Source organism: Mesocricetus auratus, unplaced genomic scaffold (genome assembly GCF_017639785.1).
Source record: "Mesocricetus auratus isolate SY011 unplaced genomic scaffold, BCM_Maur_2.0 Super-Scaffold_6730, whole genome shotgun sequence".
Taxonomy (NCBI): Eukaryota; Metazoa; Chordata; class Mammalia; order Rodentia; family Cricetidae; genus Mesocricetus; species Mesocricetus auratus.
Genome location: NW_024429184.1, coordinates 10,553,354 through 10,570,438, shown reverse-complemented (window position 1 = coordinate 10,570,438; position 17,085 = coordinate 10,553,354). Strand labels below are relative to the sequence as shown.

The following is a 17,085-nucleotide window of genomic DNA, read 5'->3' as shown; positions in this document are numbered from 1 at the left end:
TCATCCTTGTGGATCTCTGGACATTTCCCTAGTGCCAGATTTCTCTTTAAACCTGTGATGGCTCCCTCTATTAAGATATCTCTTTTCTTTATGTGAGTAAGTATTCTCCTTGCATGCGGTTGTATATGCATTGTGCATGTACCTAGTTCCTTCAGAGACTGGACAAGAGCATCTGTGTCCCCTGCAACTGGAGTTATATATAGTTGTGAGCTGTGCTGGGGGTTCTGGGATCTGAACCAGGTCCTCTGCAAGAGTAGTCAGTGCTCTTACCTGCTGAGTCATCTCTTCAGCCTCAACTTCTTTTCTATAGGCTTTTGGTGTTTACTAATTCACCCAGTAATCAACTGTGCAATTATCACATATGCTTTTTTCAAATTTTATCATAAAGTATGAATGTCTGACAAATAGAAAAATATTTCCGGTAACTTGATGTTGTAGGGGAGATAAACCAAAGTAGACATGTTTGCTTTCAAAACATTTTAGTGGAAAATTTACACACACACACTCTCACACACACACTCTCACTCACACACACTCACACAACACTCACACACACACTCTCTCACACACATACACAGACACTCCACACACACACACATGAGTAAACGGACCATGACTGCTGTAATATAGTCCAAATGTCCAACTTTGGTCAGGAAAATGGATAGATTTTTCTCTAGAGATGTTATGGTTAATAGGGACAGGAGCAATCTCCTCGCAACCTAGTGGGAAGTTATGAGACACCTCTTCCAGTTTCTCAGTTGGCACCACTGGATTCTCAGCAAAAGTCTTCAGCATCAAGACTTGTTTGATCTTTGTATAAGATTTATTCATCTGTCTTTAGGAAAAAAAACATCAGAAATCCATGTTTTATTTGACAGGCATAGTTGCATATACCTGTAATCCCAGTGCGCCAGACACTGAGGCAAGAGGATGCTACATTCAAGACCACCCAGGGCTATGTATAGTGGGCTCCAGGCCAGCAGCTCTTTAGAGGTTGGGTGGAGACTTCGCAAGGTTTCCCCACTCATACTGGCATGCCAACTGGTGCTGTCATTGTGTAAGTCTTGTTTAGGTGACCAGGTTGCTAAGATTTCATGGATGTTCATACAGATGGGGAAATTGAAACATCACCCTTGTCGTTACATCGTTACAGTCTAGCACTTCAATCAATATGAAAGGAACAGGATACACAACAATTTCCATTCTGTGTGTACACAGTTTTCGTTGAAAAGCAGCATTAGTGTTTCCACTCTGACAGTGTGAAATGCTTCAAAGCACACAACTTTCTAAAGCACAGATAAATGGAAAATTCTAAACATGACCTCACGTGACAGGACTCAATTAAAACCCACATGCATTAAGACATTGCATCAAATTGTCTTCAGGTTAAATTGATGGGGTCTGTGTGAGATGAAAACAAATCTAGCGAAAGGAGTTTGTGCTTAGATACCATCTCCAAGGTATCTCATGCAAATGCAATTGCTTATGTAAATACTCAAATCTCAAAATTATCAAAGTCTAAATGCTTCTTGTCTCGGCATTTTTGCATATGGGATATCCAGCTTGATCTGTGAATGGGGATAAAATGAACATGTGTGTAGGATGCTAAGGTCAGGAGCATAGACAACGAGGATGGCTACACTATCCTTCAGTGGTGGCCACTCACACTAGCCTTTGAATTTAGAAGTCCGATATGTTATCCACTGGACCACAAAGCCACTTCTAATGGACTTTGAATTTATAGTAGTGCAATGCAAGAAGAAATAGATGTACTTGGCAGAAGATAAAGTATTATTATGTGAAGATAGTAGGACAATAATACACATATAGTAGAAAATTTTCTGAGTATTAAAAATAACCAATGTAATTCAATAAAAGGATTGGACATAAATCATAAATATATTAAATTACCATCTAAAATAAACAAATCAAATAGGGACAAAATTCTTCCTCATCAATAATAACAAAGATCATAAAATATTTCATGAGTTTTACAAGATAACATGAAAAGAACTACGAATCTTTATTTGATAACATAAAGTAATGGTTGAAACAGGGGAGTATTTTGTCAGGTTCAGAATAAGAGAACCAAAAATGTGTCTTACACTCATCAGTTCTCCTCAACTAGTTTGTAGATTTATGGCAATTCAAATATGTCCACAACCTGAAAAAATAATTAATAATTCAATAAAGCATGTATGCTAGGCAAACAACTTACTTTAATCATTGCCTAATTATGTTATAATATTACATAAGTTGCAGCAATCAGAGTTTGTGTAAGAAATGCTTGCCTTTTCAAAGAAATTAGAGTTTCGCCTGAAACATAACAGTATGTCTACGTGTGGGCATGGGCACAACAACTGCTTGTGTCCAGATAACCCAGAAGAAATAATCAGATCTCCTAGAGCTGGAGTTAAAGATGGTCATGAGCCACCTGATGTAGGTACTGAGAACCAAATTCAAGTCCTCTGCAAGAGTAGAAAGCATTCCTAACTGTGGAACCATTTCTTCAGCCCAGAAATTTTAACATACTAATAAATCTAATGTATTGCATAATAAATACTCAAATAATAAATTGAACAAAAGATATTAAAAGTTTGATTATAATTTCATATTACAGAATGAAGTAATTAAAAATGTAACCGCAGAGTTGGAAGGACCTGAGCTTTGATCCTCAGAACCTATATCAAAACTGGGTACAGTACCTGCATCTGCAATTCCAGAGCTGGGGAGGCAGAGGGAGGCAGACATTGGGGGTTATCTAGGCAGCCAGTCTAGAAAAAATACGGAGGAGGAGGAGACTTAGCTCACTAAGAGACCTTCTCTCAAAAGATAAGGTGAACAATAGAAGGCAACTTCTTCCCTCACTGTCATGCACACACACACACACACACACACACACACACACACACACGCAAACATAAATAAATAGATAAACAAACTCTGAACAACTGGACTCTTTTATTGATAAGCTATGAACTGTTATTGAGTTGGGAATTTATATCCTAAATACAAAACAGTAGAAAATCTTTTAAAATTATTTTAAGATTATAATTTAATTACAGTATTTCTCCCTTTCCTTTCTTCCTTCCAAATTCTCTCATATACTCCTCTCTACTGCTGTAACACAGAGAAAACCCTGTCTCAAACTGCCTTGCCCCAAAAAACTGTAGAGGAACTGTTTAGATAGATGAAGGGGACCGGGAAGTGGGGGCTGATGTGGGGTAATGCTCTTATACACTGTAAAGATTTGTCACTCATATTGGTTTCATAAAATGCTGGTTGGCCAATAGCCAGGTGGAAGTATAGGCAGGGCTATCAGTCTAGGAGAATTCTGGGAAAGGAATCAGAGAGGAGTAATGCCAGCCAGACACCGAGAAAGCAAGATGAGAATGCCTTACTGAGAGAAGGTACCAAGCCAAGTGGCTAAGCACAGATAAGAATTGTGAGTTAATTTAAGTTGTAAAAGTTTGTTAGTAAGAAGCCTGAGCAACAGGCCAAACTCCATGTTTACTTGGGACTAAAGGGCTTCAGGACTAGGTGGGACAGAAACTTCTGTGTACATGGGCAGAGGGATTGGGGAGGACAATGGGAGAGAGAATTTAATTAGAAGAAACTGTAGAGACACATGCATTATAAAATGCCATTACTGTATTGCTAACTTAAAAAGATTAATAAGATGTTATATGTTTAAAATCAATTAAAACAAAACACCTCTAACAAGTTGGGAGGTGTTATTTGGGGAGCTATACAAATATATTTTTAAGATTTATATCTCTGCGAACCCCCCCAAAAAGAACATGATGGGCAAGGAATCTCAACAGAGATCTCAAAGGACAATACATACCCAGAAAACACTTACCTATATTAATATTTCAGGAAGAGTCGTATGGTATTTTCTGCTATCAATCATGGGTTAAAGATTCTGGACTGGACGCAGTGCTGGCTCCGGCTTAGAAGGTGCAGTAATGTGCAGCTGTTCTAGATGTTCTCACATGCGGCCCTGTAGCAAGGGAAGGCAACACTGCCTAAGCGCAAAAGACCTTAGTCACGTGAGGCGTGTGCTCCAAAAGGGTTCACGTGTCCTCTAATAATTAGCATTCAAAGAAACAACAGAATAATCAGTTAAAAACACTAACCAAGATTTAGGTATAAACATATGCAATCAGAACAACAAAAAAAAGCAAACAGCTAAAATGTGCAACAATAGAGAACTGATTAGATACTCTATTTATATGATAATGTCCTTTCTCATGAGTAAATTTGTTTTTGAAGAATATTTAACTACATGGATACTGCTCACAAAATTTTAAGTAGAGGTACGTCTTTAGAGAAGATTAAATGCACAATACAACACTTTGAAAGTGTATTAAAATGTATCTTTCAGTGTGTGTGTGTGTGTGTGTGTGTGCATCTATGTGAATGCACAAACGTGCAACCCCTGTGTGCACATATGGAAGCTGGAGAGAGATGGCAGATGTCTTCCTCTATTGCTTTCTGTCTTATTGCCTCATGAACAGGAAGCTTGCTGTTTCATCAAGGCCAGTGGGCCAGAGAAACCAAAGATGTGCTTGTCTGGCCCCACCATAAACCCACTTCTAGGGTGCCAGGCAAGCACAGCCATGATGCTTTTAGTGCTGGGATTCTAACTGAAGTCTTCATGCTTGCACAGCAGGTGTTCTTTCTACCAAGCCATCTCTGCAGCCTCCATATTACATGTCATATAGTTGGACATATGCACAGGAATAATGGAACATGCTAAGTAATACTCACTTCTAAATAGCATGACTAGGAACATTATATTGATCTCTACTTTGGACGTACTTAACTTTCCATGACCAGGAAAGCCATCTGATTATAGATTGCAATTATGAATGGAAAGCAGCAAGGACTTTGCAATGATATCGATTTCATCAGAATACATTATGAAATTTAAACATGATGACCTTTAAAAGAAAATGTAAGAATCATTTTATTGCTCATTTTTATAACAAGCACACCCCAGATGAATAAGCTTGCAACCACTTCTACTAACAAAAACTCAGTAAAGGTTTACAAATCTTTCCTAATTGAAGAGAGAGTTTCACATTTTTGACATAATGATATTATATCATGGAACTTTAAAGTGTATTATTATTTTGGTTGTGAGCCTAGCCTTTAATGTTAGGCTGAGTCATTAAATTGGAAATGAAAACTTAGGAACTTGACTAAGAACTTCAGAGGCAATACTTATCAATGGAATACAAGAGATGGATGAGATAATCTCAGGCATCAAAGACAAGATTTAAAAAATGGATACTTAAGGAGGCCTTGGCAGTCTGTGGGACTTTGGAGAGTGGAGCAGTATTTATTTCTGGCACACAGAGGGACTCTGGGAGCCCATGCCACATGGAGGGATGCTCTCTCAGCCTGGACACATGGGGAAGAACCTGAGCCATTCCTGTGATGATGTGACAGACTCTGGAAATCCCTCATGGAGGCCCTTGCCCTCCCTGGGGAATGGAGGGGGGATAGAGTGGAGGTGAGGAGTTGGGAGGGTTGAGGGAACTGAATGTGACATGCATTAAAAAGTTAAATAAAAATATGGAAAAATGGATACTTAGTTAAGGAAAATATTAAATTTAAAAAAATCATGCTGCAAAATATCCAGGAAATTTGGAACATTATGAAAAACCAAATCTTTTAGAAATAGGAATAGAAGAAGGAGAAGAAACTCAGGTCAAAGGCCCAGAACATATTTTAAATAAAATCATAGAAGAAAACTTCCCTAACCTAAAAAAGGGCGTGCCTATCAAGATAGAGCAGGCAGACAGAACATCAAATAGACTGGGCCAGTAAACAAATTCCCTATGACACATAGTAATCAAAACATTGAGTATATAGAACAAGAAAGAATATTAAAAGCTGCAAGGGAAAAAGACCAATTAATATACAAAGGCACACCTATTAGATAACACCTGCCTGTTCAATCTCAAAGCCAGAAGGACCATGATGGACAATCTATAAACTCTAAGAGATCACAGATGCCAACCAAGACTACAATGCCCAGCAAAACTTTAAATCTCAATGGAAAAAGAAAACCATTCCATGACAAAGTGAAATTTAAACAGTATCTAACGACAAATCCATCTCTAGAATACAAGAGAAGGGAAACTTCAACCTGAAGAGGTTAACCATACCCAAGAAAACAAGAAATAAATAATCTCAGAGCAGCAAATCAAAGGAGGGGAAAAACCCATGCTACCATGTTGGGGGAAGTCCTGTGCATATGTCAATAAAGCACTGCTGGTCAATAGGGAATCAAGATATGTGGGACTAGGAGTCCAGAAGGACTCTGGGATGGAGAAACACAGGGAGTCAAGATGTAACGCCATGGGGTAGGAAGCCTGGAACTATTCTCCTGTAAGAGAAATACTTAGATGAACAATTATGGGGTAATTACTTAAGTCAGAGCTAGCCAGTAAGAAACAAGCAAGGCCAACTGCTTCATAATTAATATAGCCTCCTGTGTGTTTATTTGGGACTGATGCGTCTCTAGAACCAGGCTGGCGGGAAGGCTTCTCTCAAGGAAAAGGTTTCTCTTACAGGCTTCTCTAAAGGAAAAAGTTTCTCTTTACACTACCACAACCAAACAACAGGAATCAACATATTCTGCTCACTGATAATTCAATTCCCCCAACAAAAAGACACAGACTAATAGATTGGATATGAAAACTAGATCCCTTTGCTGCATCCAAGAAACTCCAAATGGATCAATGACCTCAACATAAGGCCAGATACAATGAATCTGATAGAAGCGAATCTGGGAAATAGTAGACCTCATTGGCACAGTAAAAGACTTTTGGAACAGAACACTGATAACACAGGCACTAAAAGCTGCAATTAATAAACAGGACCTCATGAAACTGTAGAACTTCTGCATGGCAGAAGAACCAAGTGGAAACGATTTTTTAACTAACTACACACCCGATAGAGGGGTGGTATCCAAAACACATAAAGAACTAAATAAAACTGGACATAAAGAAAACAAATAGGCCAATTAAAAGATAGCATACAGAGCTAGAAAGAATTCTCAAAAGAAGAAACTTAAATGGCTGAGAAGTACTTAAAGAAATGTCAAGTTATCCATCAGGGAAATGTACATCAAAACTATTCTGAGATTTCTTCTTAACACCAGTCAGACTAAAACAAGATCAATACAATAAATGACAGGCAATTATTGCAAGAATACAGAGTAACGAGAATGCTCACATATTGGTGGGGATTGCAGACTTGCACAGTCACTATGGAAATTAGTGTGGTGATTCCTCAGAAAGCTGGGGACAGATCTACCTCAAGATCCAGCTGTACCACTCTTGAGTATATACCCAAGAGATATGCCATCCTACTTCAGAGACACATGCTCAGCCTTGTTCATTGCTGCTCTATTCATAACAGTCATAAATTGGAAACAGCCTAGATATGTGTCAGTGGAAGAATAGGTACAGTAAATGTGTTGAATTACACAATAGACTATTAGAAATGAAATAATGAAGCCGGGTAGTGGTTGTACATGCCTTTAATCTCAGCACCTGGGAGGCAGAGACTATGACTAGAGGCTAGCCTTGCATACAGAGCTAGCTCCAGGACAACCAGAGCTGTTACACAGAGAAACCCTGCCCCCAAAGCACAAAAAGTAGAAATAATGAAATTTGCAGATAAAGGTATGGAGTTGGACTGAAAATCATCCTGAGTGAGGTAACCCAGATCCAGAAACACAAATATGACATGTATTCACTTATATTTGGATGTTAGCTGTTAAGTCTTCAACAGTAAGTAGGATACACTCCATGTAACTGAAGAAGTTAGGTGCAGAGTAAAGGACTAGGTGGGAGGGATGGATCTCCTTAAGAAAGGATAATAGAATAGACAGACACAGGGGAAGGGGACTAGAACAGGAGGATCAAATGGGGGAGAGGGTGGTGAAAGGGATTGAGGGAGGATATACAATGAGGGACAGGTAAAATTAAGAGAGGTCATATAGAAACTGAACACAGTAGAAGCCTCCTAAGATGTATACATATACGGAGGCCATCTGAATGAAATCACCAAATAATGGGGGAAATAGGGCCCCAACTGGACATCTCACCAAATGAAGCTTTTAGTACAGGGAATGGATTACATCTAATTGAATTGTTGGCCAAAGGGTACCCTGAGAACCCACCCAAAACCCCAGTCTGTTGTCAAAGCTAATGATTACTTTCTACAAACTGATGGTAAGACCCATTGTCGAAGACAGCACCTTCACAAGTCATTGAACACGGAGAAGTCAAGCTGGTGCTTACACAGAGCCTTTACCCACACCAATTAGTATTCACAGTACTGGAAGGTACTCTGCATGCTACTAAAGAAGAGGAAAGCAAACACCTACCCAGCTACACAACCCTTCGATCTACAACGATGACTGCCTGCCGAATATGCTAGCACAACAGTGGCGCCAGGCTTGTGGGAGTAACCAACAATTACATGGTTGGATTTAAAGCCTATTCTGTTAGATCAACCTATCTGTGACACTGCTCAGGTAGCCACTAACCAGAGACCAATTAAGCGAGTGACACAGGGGAAAACCAATCAGCAATGTTCTGCTGAAGGACCGTAGCAATGAAATGACTCCGACAGAGTCAGCTACACTCATAGGTCAGTTTCTTGCTCAACCACCATCAGAGAAGCTTCCTCCGGAAGTAGATGAGGACAAACGCAGAGATCGACAGCAAATACTGTGCAGCGAGTGGGAGATCTTGGAATATTCAGTCCTCGGTGGAATGGCTGTCTTTCCTCGGTGCTCAGGGAATCTTGCAGAAGAGGGGGCAGGAGGACTCTAGCGGCACAATGAATGCCCTTATGAACTCACAGGAACTGTGGCAACATGCGCAGGTCTTCACAGGTCTTCACCAGAGGGGGTTCCGGATCTGAGAGAAGTGGACCCAAGACGCTATCCCTAACTCAGAAGCTGTCTCCAATTGATAGTCACCTGCTAATGAAAATGGTTTTCCCCGATAGAGTCTCACGGGAATACAAGCCTTTCTCAAGGGCAGGCCCCACTCCAAGCAGTAGATAGCCAACACAAACAGAACCCAATGGCTTCTTCAGAGGTTCTTTGTCTCATAATGTTTAGTCAGGGCATTCATTTATTTATTTATTATTTCAATGTTTTGTTTATTTTTATTTTAGATTTTAAATTCTTCATTCTTTTATTTCATTTTGTCTTCCTTTCAGGTCCTTTGTGTATATATTATGACTTTTAGTTTTGTGCTCTAGTGGAATTCCTAAGTGTGAATGTGTGTATCTCTGTGTCTATATTTGTTTCTTGTGCTTATTCTTTGGTTCTTTGTCTTCATTTTCTTTAATTCTGATTTTTTTAAATCTTATTTTATTATTATTCTTTAAATGACCATCTGTTTTATAGAGACAGAAAGAGGATTGATTCGGATGGGAGGGGAGGTGGGAAGGATCTCAAAAGAGTTGAGGGAGGGGAAACTGTAATCAGTATATATGGTATGAAAAATATTTTAATAAAGGAAGAAAAATAAATTCTAGCGCCAAGACCAAGAATCATTTTCTAAATGAATCCTTGTTGATAATGACAGTTCACTTGCTGCAACTTGCACAATGTTACTTAAAGACGTTAGTAGACAATTTCCTCAAGCTTTGGTACCCTCAGTACAGTGGGCCCCTACCTCTTCTTTTCTCTCTGTGTAAATTATTCTAATCTTTCATCCAAGGCTGTGAGGGTTCTTTCTGGAAGGCACAGAAACCAGGCAGTTCTGCTGGGGTTCCACCGCAGTGTGCATTGTTTGCTTTCAGCCGTGAGTTCTATCCTCAGGGTTGAGCTCCAGCCTTGGTAGATCATCCATGTTTCTAATTCCTTTTTAAGGAAAAAACAACCCGTAATATTCCAATATGCCTAGCAGGAAATTTCTTTAATGATGATTTAAAAGATTTAAAATGTGAAGTTGACTTCAGATGCTTTGCACTCTTCATTAGTGTTGGTCTTCGCTTTTTAACCCCAAACTTTGGTCTAAGATTCCTCAGAGTTGTCCATTTCAGGAGTGGAATGAAGAATAATGGCTGAGACAGATGACAAGTTCTTAGGGGAAGACAAGGTGCATTTATCAGCCTGAAAAAAAAATCTCTTCAGGTTAGAAACCAGCTTCATCTTTCAGCTGTTCTTCGGACACTGTAGTTATCATACAGAAATTAAGTGCTGATTTTGGAATGAATGACTGGAGAGTGACGGGTACAGTCGCTCAAATGAAATGGCAATCATCTGCTCTCATCTATCCTCAAATAATATTTTTTTAAAGCAAGTATGGATTACTCGGCTTAAAACACACGGAGTCCTTCCACCTCCTCCATCAATGCACTCTGCCCCTGAAGATGCGAGGTAGGTGTGGTTTAATCATTGCTGCCACCCCCATTTTGGAGAAGACAGGCAAGTTCAGAGCTAAGCGCTTTGATCAGAGCCACAGACTGACAGACGAGAAAGGATCCAAACTGAGGTCCTCTGAGTCTCCCTGCCACACAGCGCTGTTTATGCCGTCTGTGCAACAGCTACACAACCACGGGCAGCTGTTTAAAACTGCAATGACCTATGTGGCGCCTCTGCCCCTCATTTTGTGACTCATTATCACTTCTTGTAATGCAGACAAAATTCCACAGTGCCAGGTCCCTGGACACAAAACAACAAATCAGTAATTCTTAAGAAAATTGGGTTTAAGAGGTGCCAAGTGCTTCCTTTGATATCAATTTGCATTTTTTTGTGTGTGACTCAGTTCACAAGCCCTTGCATCTGGAAAGCCAGTCTGGAATATTTCTGGAGAGCACTTAGCTCCCAGAAATCAACAGAATGACCCAGCTCCAGGATAATTGCAGGTTCAGATCTGTGGGACTACAGCTTCCAATAGATGTTGACCTTTAATTCACCGTTCCCAGATAGACTTCTAAATGGGAGTGTAATTACGTGAAATAAGCTTCAAGGTGGTATGAGAAGCTAAGGTTGTCGGGAAATATCATCTAGCAATTTGTAATTTCCTCTTAAGTATAGAGAATAGACTTGAAAAGATAGAGCCAGGCTTCAAGTCTTAAGAACAGGTCCAATCAGAGAAGAAACTGCAACTGTGGTTCCATCCAGCGTAAACCAGAGAGCCTGAAAACATTTCAGTGAACAACAGAAACCCTCACTTATGAGTGCTTCCCCATGAGATCCCCAACATGCTGTACTGAAGTTGTATATAATTTGTTCATAAAGGGCAACTGGGAGAAAGGTGTCAGTAACAAAAGACATGACAGCTTCCCCCTGTGGTCATTACTGTAAAGGAGATTCTGAAGGGTCACTTCCAGCTCAGAGTCACGCAGAGTGTGGATAACGTCAGAAAAAGAGAATCTTGAGATACCAGCATAAGGGACACCATCCATCTGTCTAGTAGTTGAAGGTAAATCTGGTAAGTGGATTTGTATCTAAGATTAAGAAAACTGTAAGATTCAGGGAAAACAACAACAAAAATCTAAGCCATAAAATCTCGTTTCTTTATTACAGTGCATAGAGCCTTAGAGATGGCATGTGAACTATAATGAGTCCATAGGTTGAACACAAAAGACATCGGACTACAAAAAGGAAGATGAATCACATAATAAGGAATTGGATGAAACAAAAGTGCAAGAAGGACACTAAAAATGTCCATCCGGTGATAGCGGACCGAGCTGCATGGACCAATTAGAGAGGCCTGACAGATATCAACACATGTTTGAAGGCACGGGACAGTTACTAACACAGAAGGGAAACAGTGTCTGAGACAGAAAAAGATCTTGCTTCTGGCACTGCTTCCCTGATTCTGAGCTGCAGTACGAAGGCTGAAAAAAAACAGACTAGAGCCTCTGGCCAGTTGGTAGGGTATGAAAACTGGAATTCAGAATTCAAAGCTCACCTTCCATTGGGCTTTAGATAAGGTTAGAAATAGCATTTTGGAATAAGCGTAGCTCAGATAGTTAGCATCCCTCCATAAGAGGCCTGATGACTAGTGTTTAAGCTACTATAGGTCACAGTCTCTATTGCAGCTATTCCGTTCTGTAGTAATAGCAGAAACCACACAGACAATATAGAAGCAGGTGAATATGGATGAGTGTCACAGTAGCATCAAATCTGCAAAACACAGGCCTGAGCCAGGAATTTTTCAGTAGAGATTGGGTGTCATGTCAAGGTCCAGACAAGACACTGGCGTGTGGGCGCCTGTCTCCTGAGCAGTGGAGCTGAGGATAAGAAGAGATTCAGTGAATGTGTGGTGCAGGGTGGGATTGATTACTCCATGTGTGGTCAGCATGATAAAGGACGCTTTGGGGAGTCACAGATGTCCAACTTCTTGTTCCTGGAACCTGTGCAAATGCTGTTACATGGCAAAGGGAAGTTAAGATTGCTGCTCATCTGGCCTCAAAATATGATTGGAGTGAATTATATGGGTGCATATAGTGAATCACAAGAATATGTGAAAGTTGAAAAAAGTGGGAAGAAGCCCAGAGTTAAGGAACGAGATGATGACTATGGAAGCCCGACTGAATTATGCCATGGGAGAAAACCTGTCTTGGGCATTGCTGATGCACTGTGAATGTGTGCACAATACTCTCATTGGTTAATAAAGGGTTGATTGGCTTACAGTTGGTCAGGAAGAGATTGAACAAGAAAGGCAGACTAGAAGGACACCGGGAAGAAGGGCAGAGTCTCAGGAGTCACCAGCCAGATGCAGCAGAAGCAGAACGTGTGCAAAATGAGGTTACAAGCCGTGAGCCACGTGGCAGAAAGTGAATAAATAGAAATGGGTTAATTTAAGTTGAAAGAGCTAGTTAAAAACAAATCTAAGCTATCAGCTGAGGATCCAAAGTTAATAATAAGTTTTGGTGTGGTTATTTGGGAACTGGCGGTCCTGACAAAAACCTCCACCTACAGCCACAAGAGAAGAAATGCAAGAATCTTCTCCTATTTGAAAAGTGAGAATTATTGGCTCCCAAAATCTCCAGAGAAGAATACAGCCTTGGTCTACTCCATGGGAGCCATTTTAGACTCTGACCTTCAGGTTTTTAACAATAAACATTGTTGTTGTAAGTCATCAATTCGTGACAATTTGTTGCAGCTGTTGCAGTAAACTAATATTCCTCTCCTACCTGGGGATGGGTAGATAGTTTGAATAGGATGCACAGAGCCTTGTGACCTGGGGTGAGGAGAAATGTAGAGCTGGAACATCTCCGCAGGTCGTGCTTTGCAGCTTAGTTATGCAAACTGACAAGGTATCAGTGTATGAAGTTTTATGTTCTAGGAATTAGGAACAGATTATCTGACATTCATAACTCTTTATGATTTAATGTTTCTTTATACTTAACAAATTAATGATCTATTCATTTGTTTCTGCACCCCAGTTATTCCCATCTGACTGTTCATATGGTGACATAAAGTTACAAATGAACACTACGAATATTGCTTCTTAAGACACAAGTTTATCTGTATGACCTGAAGCTGATTAAACCTCATTACCTACATGTTCATGAGGCAGCAGTGTGACAGAACCTTACCGTTGTAGGCACAGTGGAAGATAAGAAAAGGTGGGAGAGACAAACAAGTCATTGGCTGTAGCAAAGAATCACTTCTGGCTGTCCAGGGGTGCCTCGAAGGCTACCATGAGACTCAGGGGCATTTGGCTCAAAAGAATAGTGTATAAAACGGGATGCATCCTTTGACCTTTGAATAACCACATACAAACAGTACATACATGCATGTGCATGTCACAATAATAGTTAAAGAAGAAACCATGAATTTGGGAGGGGGAACAAGAGAGGAGTTTGAGGAGGAGAGGGAAGGGTAGGGCTGATGTAGACACAGTATTTACATATGAGATTCTAAAGAGGAAAAAGTTTACAAATAAACAAAGAATAAAGGAAAAAGAGAGTCTTTCAAAGTTAATCAACTGAGACATATAAAAGCTGAGTGTGGGCATATTTATTAATAACTATGGAGGAATTTTTGAAAACTTCTTTGTAGACTTGTGATTTCTAATTCACCCAGGAGAGTAAAGAGAATGGGAAAATGTATTTTTGTAATGCCAGGACCAGGAGGGGCCAAGATTCTTTTTTGCATTTGATGGGTGTTATGGACATGTCCTTAATCAGTATTAGTAAAGCATAGAAGAGGCTGAAGACGAAAAACAGTGTGTCCTCTAATAGTTGACAAAGGTCCAGAAACCCCAGGTAACTGGCATGGGATCCGTGTTCATCATCTGAATGTTGGTCTTGAGTAATTTAAAAAAGGTCACCAGGATGCTAGAATCCTAAAGGTGATCTACTGGGTACAGAACCTGAAGGATTTTTGTGCTGCTCAACAGAAGGAGATCCCCTGACTGCTCAAGGCAATTCTAATTAGGAAGATCTAACAAAAAGTCACCAGTAGACCATAAAGCACTCAAAGAGAAAGGACTGTTTAAAAACACCCTCCAGGCCCAAGGGGCAGTGTGTGCTCATAGTCATGTGATATAACTGCTACTCTTCCTCTGATCTAAACCCAGAGAGTCAGAAAAAGGAGACATGGCTACCCCATGAATGTGATGGGAGCCTCCAAAACACCCTCAGAGAGCCAGAGCAGATCTTTGCTAGCTACTCAAAGTCTATAGCGTATGGCCAATGGCTGCAGCCTGAGAGAGGAACAGAAGAGGATAAAAGGCTGAGGTGAGTGGGAGTCATATACTTGACATGAGGGTCTCAGCCTGTCTTCCTAGTATAGAGCATTGGTAAAAGGGAATAGAATAATTATATCCATAACCTGGATATTGCCAGTCAGCAGAACTAAAGAATGGAGTCATTTAGACAGAGACCTAAAAGGCAGTAGAAATACTCTGAATATAAACTTATGGTTATTGGTGTGTCCTCTGAATCTCATCCTCATTTGCTCTTCTGTATGACTAGGAATACTGCCAGCAGTGCCTTCTATAATGCAAGTAAATGATAAAAATGTTAGTAGCAATAACTACGATTTACCAGTCTGCTTTTCCAGGCACTGATGGTGCTTTTTCTGCAGTGTTGTTAATCATCCCCAGAACAAAGGTGGAAGCATATATTGACCAAGGACATGAATGAGGTCACAACAGAGAATTCTTGTTTCCCATGCATGCCATCCGTGGATGGTTTTCTCCAGTCTATTAATTATTTAAATAGTTATTATCTATGTTTGTCCTTCTTGCTTGAAATGAAAACTGCTGATCAAAGCTTATCTGCACTGCATCTTGTAGTGATGCTGGAGGCATGCAGAAAATATTTTATGAAACAGGAAACAAAGAGGACAGCATGCCATTTTATGTGAGTTATCTCACTTAATTATGAAACAAATTATAATCTAAGTATCCTACTTTTGCTTCATGATGAAAAGACCAAGGTCAAGAAGAACCCTGACTATTATTCTATTATTCTTTGCTTCATTCCATAAAACATAAACTCAGTATCTTTTCCATAATGCCATTCAGAAAGTGCCTTATGTAGCATGACTCATTTTATTTCTCCACATGCCCATGAACTCTATAATAATTCACTGTTACAATCCTGATCTTACTGACTAAGCATTTGTAGATCTGAGCATAAGAACTAGCCTAGATAATTTAGTGAGCCAATGAATTTTAACCCCAATTAGAACAAGTCTGTGGTTTGCTATGGATGCCATTTTCATCTATGATAGCCTAGTTTTGGCAGGAGAAAACTTTAGAATCTGTGAATATGAACTTATTAAGCAACATTTTGAATAGTACCCAATATGGCAAAGGATAAGATGAAGTTTAAGAACTTGAGAAGCAGAGATCATCCTAGATTACCTGTCTGGGTCCTAAACTTAGCCACTCGTGCTTTTTTCCCTACATGTCTATGTGTATGTGGAATGTATGCATGTGTACGTGTGTGTTCACATGAGTAGGGACACAGTATGTGTAAGTGTGTTTGTGTACATGTGTATTTGTGTAGCAAGTTTTCTCAAATGTAGTTGGACTTTCCTCAGTGGGTCTGTCAACTCCCCAACAATGACGTGGAGACTTACTATTAGTTATGAAAGCTTGGACTTTAGCTTGTGCTTGTCCCAAACTAGGTCTTATAACTCAAATCAACATGCTTCTATTAATTTATGTTCAGCCATGTGGCTTTTACCTTTCCTCAGTACAACACATCTGCTTTGTTGTGAGTCTACTGGTGAAATCCCTGTGCCTGGATGACTCTTGAATTTCTCTCTTCTCTGGAACTCTCTCCTGCTCAGCTATTGGACATCTGTCTCTTTATTAAACCAATCGGAAGGCACTTTAGGCAGAGACACAGCTTTACAGTGCAAACAAATATCCCACAACACATGTGTGTGCAAGTGTATAGGTCAGAGGTTTGCCACAGGTACCATCCTCTTGCTCTCCCCCTTATGTATTGAGAAAGATTCCTCACTTTAACAAGAAGTTGTTGACCCAGCTAGTGGTAGCCTGTTTGTCCCAGGATCCAGTGTCTCCACCTGGTAACAGCCGATGCCAAGTGAGAATAAACAAGCCGATGCTTTCGTTTTATTCCTGGGAAGACTATATTACTAAACAAGCCTGGCTGGCGACAGAAAGAAACTCGTTGAAGTACACATTAAACTTTAAGTGTAGCTACTAAAGGGTATGTAAGCCACCAATCAGTAAAAGAAAATAAAAATGAACCAAAAAACTTTGGTTAGTTAATTCTAGAAAAAAAATATCAATATACAGTAAAACAGTGAAAGGAGAAGAGGGGGTCAAGAATGATCTCTAATGTAGTCTAAATTAGGATGTATACTAATGGATTATATTTTCCTATTGAAATACAGAAATACATATTGTGACAAAACAGTCCAGTTTCTGGTCTACTAGAGGAGACATGAAAAGCAATAAGTTAGTCGATAACCCAAAATTCTCATCTCATATAGATACTTCATAGCGGAGACATGGATACATAGTATCTTTTCTATTACACTCTATAAAGCTTATATAATCCTACACAAAGTTCAGACAAATAGAAACAAATGCAAACAAT

General features: G+C 39.8%; 1 long non-coding RNA gene across 2 annotated transcripts; it reads right to left on the bottom strand.

Annotated features, from left to right (window-relative positions):
- Positions 1 to 1,963: 1,963 nt before the first annotated feature.
- Positions 1,964 to 8,839, bottom strand: LOC121138932. Of its 2 annotated transcripts, none has more exons than XR_005875792.1 (4): positions 8,411 to 8,839; positions 3,863 to 4,003; positions 2,706 to 2,774; positions 1,964 to 2,164 (listed from the first exon to the last, which is right to left on the bottom strand). It is a non-coding gene; the product is annotated as an uncharacterized LOC121138932 (long non-coding RNA). The 2 variants fall into 2 exon arrangements; XR_005875793.1 differs by having other exon boundaries at positions 8,573 to 8,839.
- Between the last annotated feature and the right edge of the window lie 8,246 nt (positions 8,840 to 17,085).